The sequence below is a fragment of the Euprymna scolopes genome, chromosome 6, assembly GCF_053919585.1.
Source record: "Euprymna scolopes isolate OS-2025 chromosome 6, ASM5391958v1, whole genome shotgun sequence".
In the NCBI taxonomy this organism is placed as follows: domain Eukaryota; kingdom Metazoa; phylum Mollusca; class Cephalopoda; order Sepiida; family Sepiolidae; genus Euprymna; species Euprymna scolopes.
The window spans coordinates 147,372,664-147,383,121 of record NC_136487.1 but is presented as its reverse complement, the minus strand read 5'-3'; the positions used below and the strand labels follow the sequence as shown (position 1 = coordinate 147,383,121).

At 30.1% G+C, this 10,458-nt stretch overlaps 1 pseudogene; it reads left to right on the top strand.

Annotated features, from left to right (window-relative positions):
* The first annotated feature begins 746 nt into the window (after nt 1-746).
* On the top strand, nt 747-875 carry LOC145278451 (U2 spliceosomal RNA; annotated as a pseudogene).
* The last annotated feature ends 9,583 nt before the right edge of the window (nt 876-10,458 follow it).

Sequence of the window (10,458 nt, the reverse complement as noted above, 5' to 3'; positions counted from 1 at the left end):
CATTCAAAAGTGAACTTCAAAACAAATAATACATTTCCCTGTATATAGTTTTTTTTCAAAATTATTTTGAAAAAAAAATTTTATGGGAAATGTTCACTTTTATTTTTGAGAGCATTTTCTTTTCTTTTGAGCGAATTAAAAAAAAAAACTGAGCTTTATAAAATAGTTATGGATATATATTTATATAAAAATAGAAAATGAAGAATTTTTATACATTGATGGAAGTTTAATACAAAATTAGAAAACGGATATTTTGAAATATTGTCAATAAAATGAGTGCAGTTTTAATATCTATTGTCAATTTTGTCACGTTGTAACAAATGCAATTGATTTTAGTGTCATGTACAAAGCAATAAAATTTACCCATAGTCGCGTCCAAGCGACTCTATAAGTCACTCGATCGGTCTCTCGGTCTGTCTATAACACTTTTGTGCTTGGCCTTTAATATCAAAGGTCTGTAGATTTTTAAGCTTTTTTTGTTTTTTTTTCTTAATTGTAACTTTTTCTTTAAACGGAATAAATGAAGATCAAAGTGTAGTATCTATTCCGGCAGATACTGCAAGCAAAGACTATATGTGAGGGCAACCCCACATATAAGACCTTGGTCAATGTAGGGGAAACCCTTCATATCAATTGTCACTATCCAGCTCCTCTATTCCCCGGGGAGTTGCTCTCCATTTCCCCTTCACTCCTCACATTAAAAATAGGCCTTGTGCCTGATTTGCTCGGTGGGGGAGCAAATAAATACCCTTTTCTTGGCCTTTTGGCCAAGATCAAAGTCTAGTATCTGTTCTTACTACATGCTGTACTTATTGTGATATAAAGTGGGGATCACTTTTCTGTATTAATTTGATGTAAAATGATCACCAACTTTACAACCAGTCAGTCTCAAAGCCATTCAAGTCATTCTCCAGATCATTCAAGTTGTTTTTGAAGGATTCCAGTTATTTTTTTAAGCATTCAAGTCATTCTTAAGGTCATTCAATTCATCCTTAAGTTCATTAAAGTCATTCTAAGTCATTTACTTTTTATTTATTTAAATCATTTCAGCCCATTTTTCGGTCATTTTAGTTCATCTTTAAGAATTTCATGTCAATCCTACATTCACGCATTCATTCATTACACGAGAGCACGCAACTAATGGCTATCGACCTTGTTTGAGAAGGAGAAGGGAAATAATAAACCTATGTTAAAATTGATGAATATTTAGCTGATAATGGTAAAAATGAATAAGATATTATATATATATATATATATATATATATATGGGCACCAGTTTTTCTTTTAGGCATGTTTCATTGAACAGGAATAATTCCTCTTTTTTTCTCTTGTGATCCGTCTTTTCCATTTAGTAGATCAATGTTCAAACTTTCTGTTTGAATGTAAAAATAAATTCACTATAGGCGCAAACGTTTTCAATTCATATGAGTCATCTTCAGGCTCAATATGGAGGAGGAGAGGGTATACTTAAGTGCTTTCAAACGATTTTATCTGACCTTTTCATTAAATTCACTAAAGCAAACGTGGTAAAGCAACACAAAGAATGAATACACAGGTCACTGAGCTGTTGTCTCATTGACCACCTTACACTCCAGGCCTTCGTAAGTGCCGACTCTCTTGTTTAAAAACAAAAAAAAAAAACCTGACGAACTTGATGTGGTAGGTTCAAATCAAATGTAAATACCTTGTCATTTACGTTGTAGCTTCTTTGGTAAGTATATCAAATTACTTATTATACATAGAATCGTAGACCCAAGTGTTTGAGATAGCAATTTCCTAGACCCAAGCATTGAGATACAATTACAAACAGGCCAGAAGATGAGTTGGCCAAAACGTGGCAAGACAACAACAACTATGGAAGGCAGTAATTATTTGGATACACGACTCAGCATTCCTATCCTGCCATGATTATTAAACTGAAGACCAGAGGATGAGATGGCCAAAATGTGGTTAAAAGAAAACAAAAACAACTATGGAAATGAGGATCACAGTCAGGGCTCTACAGACAAATTTATCTTTAGTTGGCCTTTTTACAACTAAATATTTTCGTTTACTAGCCAAAATAGAAAAGTTACTAACCAAACCCAGGTGATTTTTGGAATATGAAATCTTCATTCCATGATGAATATGTACATCATAAAGATCTTTCCATATTTTTCTAAATAAGTGTAATTCTAAATATGCAGCAAATTTTCTGTTGAAACTTGAAATTATAAACATTAAAATTCCTTCAAATGCTTTTCTTTTTTTTTTTTAGACAGGTTTCATTAAAAAAAAAAAAAAAGGAGTATACTGTTCTATTAAACCTTTTATTGTTTAAATAATTTGACTTTGCTTGTTTTATTTAAAAAGTATAAAGGTTGAAAAGACGTTTTTCACTCATTAATGAGCTTTGGAATATTGTCAGTAACCCCCCCCCCCCAAAAAAAAACAAAACAAAAACAGTTACCAAAAGAAAAGCGTTTTATTATTTCTAGTCGCCACTTGAAAAAAATCACTCGCAAATATGACTGTTTCACTCGCAATGTAAAGCCCTGACAGTCCACAAAAGAATGTATACACAAATTATGAAGGCTCATCTCAAAGGATTAAAAAAAAAACAAAAAAAGACTGTGTCATAAAGAAAAAGGAGTGAGTAAAGCGTACGTCCCCCCCCCCACATATATCTATAATGAATATTGAGGCTGTATCAAATATGGTTGAACTTCAGAAAGGATTGTGAATGTTTTTAAACACACACACACACACAATTTTTTTTTTTTTTTTTAAAGAAAGAAAAAGGAAATAACACCAAGATTATTTCAAATACCTGAAAACAAACAAGTGGGTCTGAGTGAGAACTAGACAGAAAATAAAATAAAAATAGAGGATGGAATATGGGAAAGATGAAAATTTGGGGTGGGGTGCAGTAATATTTGTTAGAAATGAATTTCGGTTCTTGTTTAGAATTCTCCCTATATTAAAAAGCAAAAAATAAAGAAAAATCTGTGTGACGAATGCACCCGTGAGAAAACGCAAAAAAAAAAAAAAAAAAAAAAAAAAATTTAAATCACGTAAATTTATCAAGTAGTTTTATTTTATCTAAGAAAATAAAATTTTATGTGTATCTGAGGAGTGACTATCATGCCCGCCATATTGAAAAATATCAAGAAACGAAGGGAGATAACTCAACAATCATACTAGATTTGTGTTATGCCTACGAATTCACACTAATCATTTAAAAATGATTTTCTTAATAAAAATAAAACTACTTAATCAATTTACGTAATTTTTGGAATGTGATATTTATCTTTCATCACAGGTACATACATTCTACAGATTTTTCTTTATTTGTGTTTATAGTATAGAGGAGAATTCTGAACAAGAACCTAAATTTCTTATTTTCTTGATTTTAAGACTATCGGAGGAGTGATCATTTCACCCACCATTTTGAAAAAAAATGTCAAGAAACAATATGTCATACTAGATTTATTTCACAATGTCTTAATCACTTAAAAATGATTTTCTTTATGAAAATAAAACTACTTGATCAATTGACGTGATTTTTGGAATATGACATTTTCATTTCGTCGTGGGTATGTACATCATACAAATATTTCTTTATTTTTTGTTTATGATATAAAGGGGATCTAGATAAGAACCTCATTTTTTTTTTAATTTTCTTGATTGAAGTGTTCTTCACTGCGACAATATTTCATAACTGATCATAATTTTGTCATATTTCTTTTCATTTTCTACTATTGTACATTTTTCTTATTGAAAATTCGGTGCATATTCAGATTGGTACTTATGGCGACAATTAAAACTAAAGAAAACACAAAAGTCTGTATAATACACATACTCTGCATAGAATGATGTACTATTCTAAAAATTACGTAATTTGATCAAGTATTTTATTTTTCAAGATAATTAAATTTTTTGACTAAGCAAGTCATTGTTTTCGTCCACCATGATGTAATCTGATGAAATAAGGAGGAGACAACTCAACTCGAAATGTCGATACAGTTTAGTAGTAAAATCGCTAAAAGTCGTAAATTTTGATTTTCTTAGTTTTAAATAAAAATACTTGATCGATTTATGTAATTTTTGGAATATGACATCTTCGTTCTGTAACAAGTCCGTATATCATACAGACTTTTCTGTATTTTCTTTACTTTTAATTGCCACCATATGTCACTTTCATTGTGAAAGGAAAGATCAGGGCTCTGATTAGATCAACACTGAAAGAAGTCTGGGCAGCAACATAGTTTCCAGAGAGAGAGATATCGAAGTTTGCGTCTCGAAAGTATGGGCCGCATTGAATGAGCTGTGTTCAGTATGGACTTCGAGGGTAACTAACAAACTGAAAAGGCAGTTCCTCAGGGCAGTGGTAGAGACTGTTCTTGTTTATGGTGCTACAACTTGGACACTCACCAATAGACTGGAATGTAAACTAGACAGCACATACACCCTATGCTACGAACAGTATTAAATATATCTTGGCAAAAGCATCCAACAAAACACTAACTTTATGGCAGCCTACCTGCCATATCTAATACCATCAAGGAAAGACATTTACGATTTGCCGGTCACTGTCTGAGGAGCAAGCATGAATTGGTGAGCGATGTATTGCTATGGACTCCACGACATGGACGCGCAAGCAAAGGACGACCTAGATCCACGTACAGCCAGCAAATAGCACACAACGCCAACTGTGAATCTGAAGATCTGAGGCAGCTGATGGAAGACAGGAAACTCTGGAGAGGAAGAGTCACATTGGTCCGGACAAGGAGCCCATGATGATGATGATGGTGATGATGATGATATATGCTAATCTGGATAAGCACTGAAAATTCTGTGTGATGAATTTTTTTTTTTTTTTTTTAACAACTTTTACCTGTAGGAGCATTTCTTTAAAGTTAAGAATATTTGAAGTAAAGAAAAATATTTACTTAGTTTTACTTAAAAAAAAAAAAAACTAGGACAGATTTGTAAAAAAAAAATATATATTAAAAAAAAGTTAAGTAAACAGTTTTGTCATTCGGGTCAAGATCAAAGTGTAATATCTGTTCTTCAGATGCTGCACTTCAATTTCTTGTTCTCTGTCAGTGGAGGAGAAATCCTTCACGACTGAGACAATTTTTATTTTTGTTCCTTTTCTCCACATTAAAAAAAACGACCCTGGTGCCTAACTCTGTCCCGTGGGGAGACATTGTAAATAGGAACAGTTTAGTCACATCATTACGTAATTTGGGGAAACATACCTATGAATGAACTCGCCCACACCGAATAAATATGACTACAAACTCGGAACAAAGAGGAGGTGGCCACAAATAAGTGACAAAGTGAGTGGGAGCGGCAGAATGTACTATCAATACCAGAGTTACCAACGCACGCTTTACCATGAATATTCAACTTGATATCCACGTTCGTTTTTCCATTAACCATCGACCGTAACAACGATTTTATTACATAGAAAAACACAAGCATGAAAAGTAATATGGTTAAAATTAAACTTAAAAAAGTAAAAGGATTAGTTGTTCAAACTGGAAAAGAAAAAGACAAGATATTCTAACAAAAAATGTAATAAATTTATAACTTAAAATATTGCAGTATTAAGAATTTTTGTTTAAATTTATAACATTACATAATCAATTCTTAATGCTGCAATATTTTAAGTTATAAATTTACATTTTTTACTACAATATCTTGTATTTTTCTTTTCCAGTTTTAACAACTAATCCTTTTACTTTTCTAAGTTTAATCTTAACCATATTACTTTTCATGCTCGCATTTTTCTATGTAATCCATTACTTTTTCCAGGCTTTGTTTTGTTGACAATCCATAAAAAAAAATATTACAAACTTATCAAATTGACTGAATAAAAAAAAAAAATCAAATCAAAGACGTAATTAAGTAAATAAATAGTCAGCCGTCAGTTTTGGCCAGCGAGCCAAGGCAAAAGGTCAGTTAGTGATTGAGCACAGCAACAGTGAATTATCAGTGACAGGACAGCGGTGAATTATTAGTGACAGTCGTACTTGAATTGATGCAATCGTGGCGATAGGGTGACCACCGTGGGCACGCAACAAATGAAAACATTGCAAGGAGAGTAAACAGATTTGGTTGCTATGGTAACCAATAGTCAATCAGAAAAAAACGTCTCTCCGTTCCTTACATATTCTGAGAACTTTTGAATGCCAGTAATAACTTTTATTTTACTGAACGAAAATTGCAACTTTTTTTTCAAAATATAGCTGAGACGGTGACCTATGAACTGCAAAAATTGTTTGAAGTTTTGTTACAAAATGAGTGAGCAGTGAAGTTTTAAAGCAGTTTTAAATAAGTAAATCTAACACTTAACCATATATTCAAACACGGTAGTGTTTGAATGATATTATTTACATATATATATATATATATATATGTATATATATATATATATATATTAAATCTGGAACTTATGCAGTATAAGGACCACGCTACCGTCGGAATTGTTCATACAGTTTATGAAAAACTGGAAAATGCCGGAAGATGCTGAAACGCTAAGTGTGTTTAACTCTAATACTAAAAAAAAATCACAAAGAAAAAATTTTTGAATGGAAATCGCTCAAGACAAGATGTAAAGCCACTTAATGTAAAGAGCTAACAAAAACAAAAAATTAATATTGCAAAGACAGGAGGTGCCTATTGGTTTTCGTATTGAAAAGGCCAAGGTTAAAAGTAGGAGGAAACAGTCAGCAGGAACAGAGTTCCATAAGCCTGCAGTTCTTGGAAAGAAGTGACTGAAATAGGAATCTGTATTACAATGAGGTATCAAAACAGTGAATTGATGGAGACTTGTAGATCAACGAGTCAAACAAGCCGGAACAAAGGAAACAGGGAATAGATCAAACAATTCTGAAGAACACATGCCATAGTAGTCTTTGTAGAAAAGACTGAGACTAGCAATATCACGTCTGTGAGGAGAGGTTGCAGAAAAAACATTGGGTGAGGCCAATTAAAAATTGCAGATACGTTTCTGCAATTTAATATCAATTTAGTTTTGTTTTCTAGCATTGGTTTAAAATCTAAATATTTATCTTAATTTTAACAAAAATAATCATAATAAATATCATTAAAAGTTATTAAAAAAATCATTAAAAAAGATTTTGTTTGCAATCATTTGTTAGTAATTTAAAAAATAAAAACTATTGAGGAAATTTTCTCTTAATTTGAATTTGAATTTTCTAAAAGTTTTGTAAAAATTGTTTAATAATAATTCGAGAATATCTTTTTCACTGAATTATTTTTATTTTTTAATTAATTTTTTTTTTCATTAATTTTTCTCTCATAAATTTCATTCAATGAAAAATTAATGGAAAATTGAAAAAGAACTCAATAAGTTTTTTTTCAATTTTCCATTAATTTTTCATTGTTTCCAGTGTTTATGCTCAAAAAACAAAAACACAAAACTTTCATCATTCGACAGCTTCTGGTATTTTCCATAAACTGCCCGGATTATTCCAGCAAAAGAATAATCCTTATACTACATACATATTGAAATTTTCTTTAGAACATTAAATGGTATATAATTTATTTTTATTAAATGAATTTCATAGTCTTTTTTAATTACTATTTTTTCTGAGATTTTCAGTGGTACACATCTATTTCTCCTCAAGGTGCTGGTGGTATTAAGCCCACACTTTCCTACTATTTCTATAGTTAAAGCCAACGCTATACTGCTACTCATATTTTAACGCCCAAACTGTATTATTACTTGTATAGCTAAAGTCCAAACTATAATACTACTACTCCTACAGCTGAAAGAGAAACTATAATACTATTCCTATAGCTGAAAGAGAATCTATAATACTACTCCTATAGTTGAAAGAGAATCTATAATACTATTCCTATAGCTGAAAGAGAAACTATAATACTACTCCTATAGTTGAAAGAGAAATTATAATACTACTCCTATAGTTGAAAGAGAAATTATAATACTACTCCTATAGTTGAAAGAGAAACTATAATACTACTCCTATAGTTGAAAGAGAAACTATAATACTATTCCTATAGTTGAAAGAGAATCTATAATACTATTCCTATAGCTGAAAGAGAATCTATAATACTATTCCTATAGTTGAAAGAGAAACTATAATACTATTCCTATAGTTGAAAGAGAAATTATAATACTACTCCTATAGTTGAAAGAGAAATTATAATACTACTCCTATAGTTGAAAGAGAATCTATAATACTACTCCTATAGTTGAAAGAGAATCTATAATACTATTCCTATAGTTGAAAGAGAAATTATACTACTACTCCTATAGTTGAAAGAGAAACTATAATACTACTCCTATAGTTGAAAGAGAATCTATAATACTATTCCTATAGCTGAAAGAGAAACTATAATACTACTCCTATAGTTGAAAGAGAATCTATAATACTATTCCTATAGCTGAAAGAGAAACTATAATACTACTCCTATAGTTGAAAGAGAATCTATAATACTATTCCTATAGCTGAAAGAGAAACTATAATACTACTCCTATAGTTGAAAGAGAATCTATAATACTATTCCTATAGTTGAAAGAGAAATTATAATACTACTCCTATAGTTGAAAGAGAAATTATAATACTACTCCTATAGTTGAAAGAGAAATTATAATACTACTCCTATAGTTGAAAGAGAATCTATAATACTATTCCTATAGCTGAAAGAGAAACTATAATACTACTCCTATAGTTGAAAGAGAATCTATAATACTATTCCTATAGCTGAAAGAGAAACTATAATACTACTCCTATAGTTGAAAGAGAAATTATAATACTACTCCTATAGTTGAAAGAGAAACTATAATACTATTCCTATAGTTGAAAGAGAAACTATAATACTATTCATATAGTTGAAAGAGAATCTATAATACTACTCCTATAGCTGAAAGAGAAACTATAATACTATTCCTATAGTTGAAAGAGAATCTATAATACTATTCCTATAGCTGAAAGAGAAACTATAATACTACTCCTATAGTTGAAAGAGAAACTATAATACTATTCCTATAGCTGAAAGAGAAACTATAATACTACTCTTATAGTTGAAAGAGAATCTATAATACTATTCATATAGTTGAAAGAGAAACTATAATACTACTCCTATAGCTGAAAGAGAAACTATAATACTATTCCTATAGTTGAAAGAGAATCTATAATACTATTCCTATAGCTGAAAGAGAAACTATAATACTACTCCTATAGTTGAAAGAGAATCTATAATACTATTCCTATAGCTGAAAGAGAAACTATAATACTATTCCTATAGCTGAAAGAGAATCTATAATACTATTCCTATAGCTGAAAGAGAAACTATAATACTACTCCTATAGTTGAAAGAGAATCTATAATACTATTCCTATAGCTGAAAGAGAAACTATAATACTACTCCTATAGTTGAAAGAGAATCTATAATACTATTCCTATAGCTGAAAGAGAAACTATAATACTACTCCTATAGTTGAAAGAGAATCTATAATACTATTCCTATAGTTGAAAGAGAAATTATAATACTACTCCTATAGTTGAAAGAGAAATTATAATACTACTCCTATAGTTGAAAGAGAAACTATAATACTACTCCTATAGTTGAAAGAGAAACTATAATACTATTCCTATAGTTGAAAGAGAAACTATAATACTATTCCTATAGTTGAAAGAGAAACTATAATACTATTCCTATAGTTGAAAGAGAAACTATAATACTATTCCTATAGTTGAAAGAGAAATTATAATACTACTCCTATAGTTGAAAGAGAAATTATAATACTACTCCTATAGTTGAAAGAGAAACTATAATACTATTCCTATAGTTGAAAGAGAAACTATAATACTATTCCTATAGTTGAAAGAGAAATTATTCTAATACTCCTATAGTTGAAAGAGAAATTATACTAATACTCCTATAGTTGAAAGAGAAATTATACTACTACTCCTATAGTTGAAAGAGAAATTATAATACTATTCCTATAGTTGAAAGAGAAACTATAATACTATTCCTATAGTTGAAAGAGAAACTATAATACTATTCCTATAGTTGAAAGAGAAACTATAATACTACTCCTATAGTTGAAAGAGAAATTATACTACTACTCCTATAGTTGAAAGAGAAACTATAATACTATTCCTATAGTTGAAAGAGAAACTATAATACTATTCCTATAGTTGAAAGAGAAACTATAATACTATTCCTATAGTTGAAAGAGAAATTATACTAATACTCCTATAGTTGAAAGAGAAACTATACTACTACTCCTATAGTTGAAAGAGAAATTATAATACTATTCCTATAGTTGAAAGAGAAACTATAATACTATTCCTATAGTTGAAAGAGAAACTATAATACTATTCCTATAGTTGAAAGAGAAACTATAATACTATTCATATAGTTGAAAGAGAAACTGTAATACTATTCCTATAGTTGAAAGAGAAACTATAATAC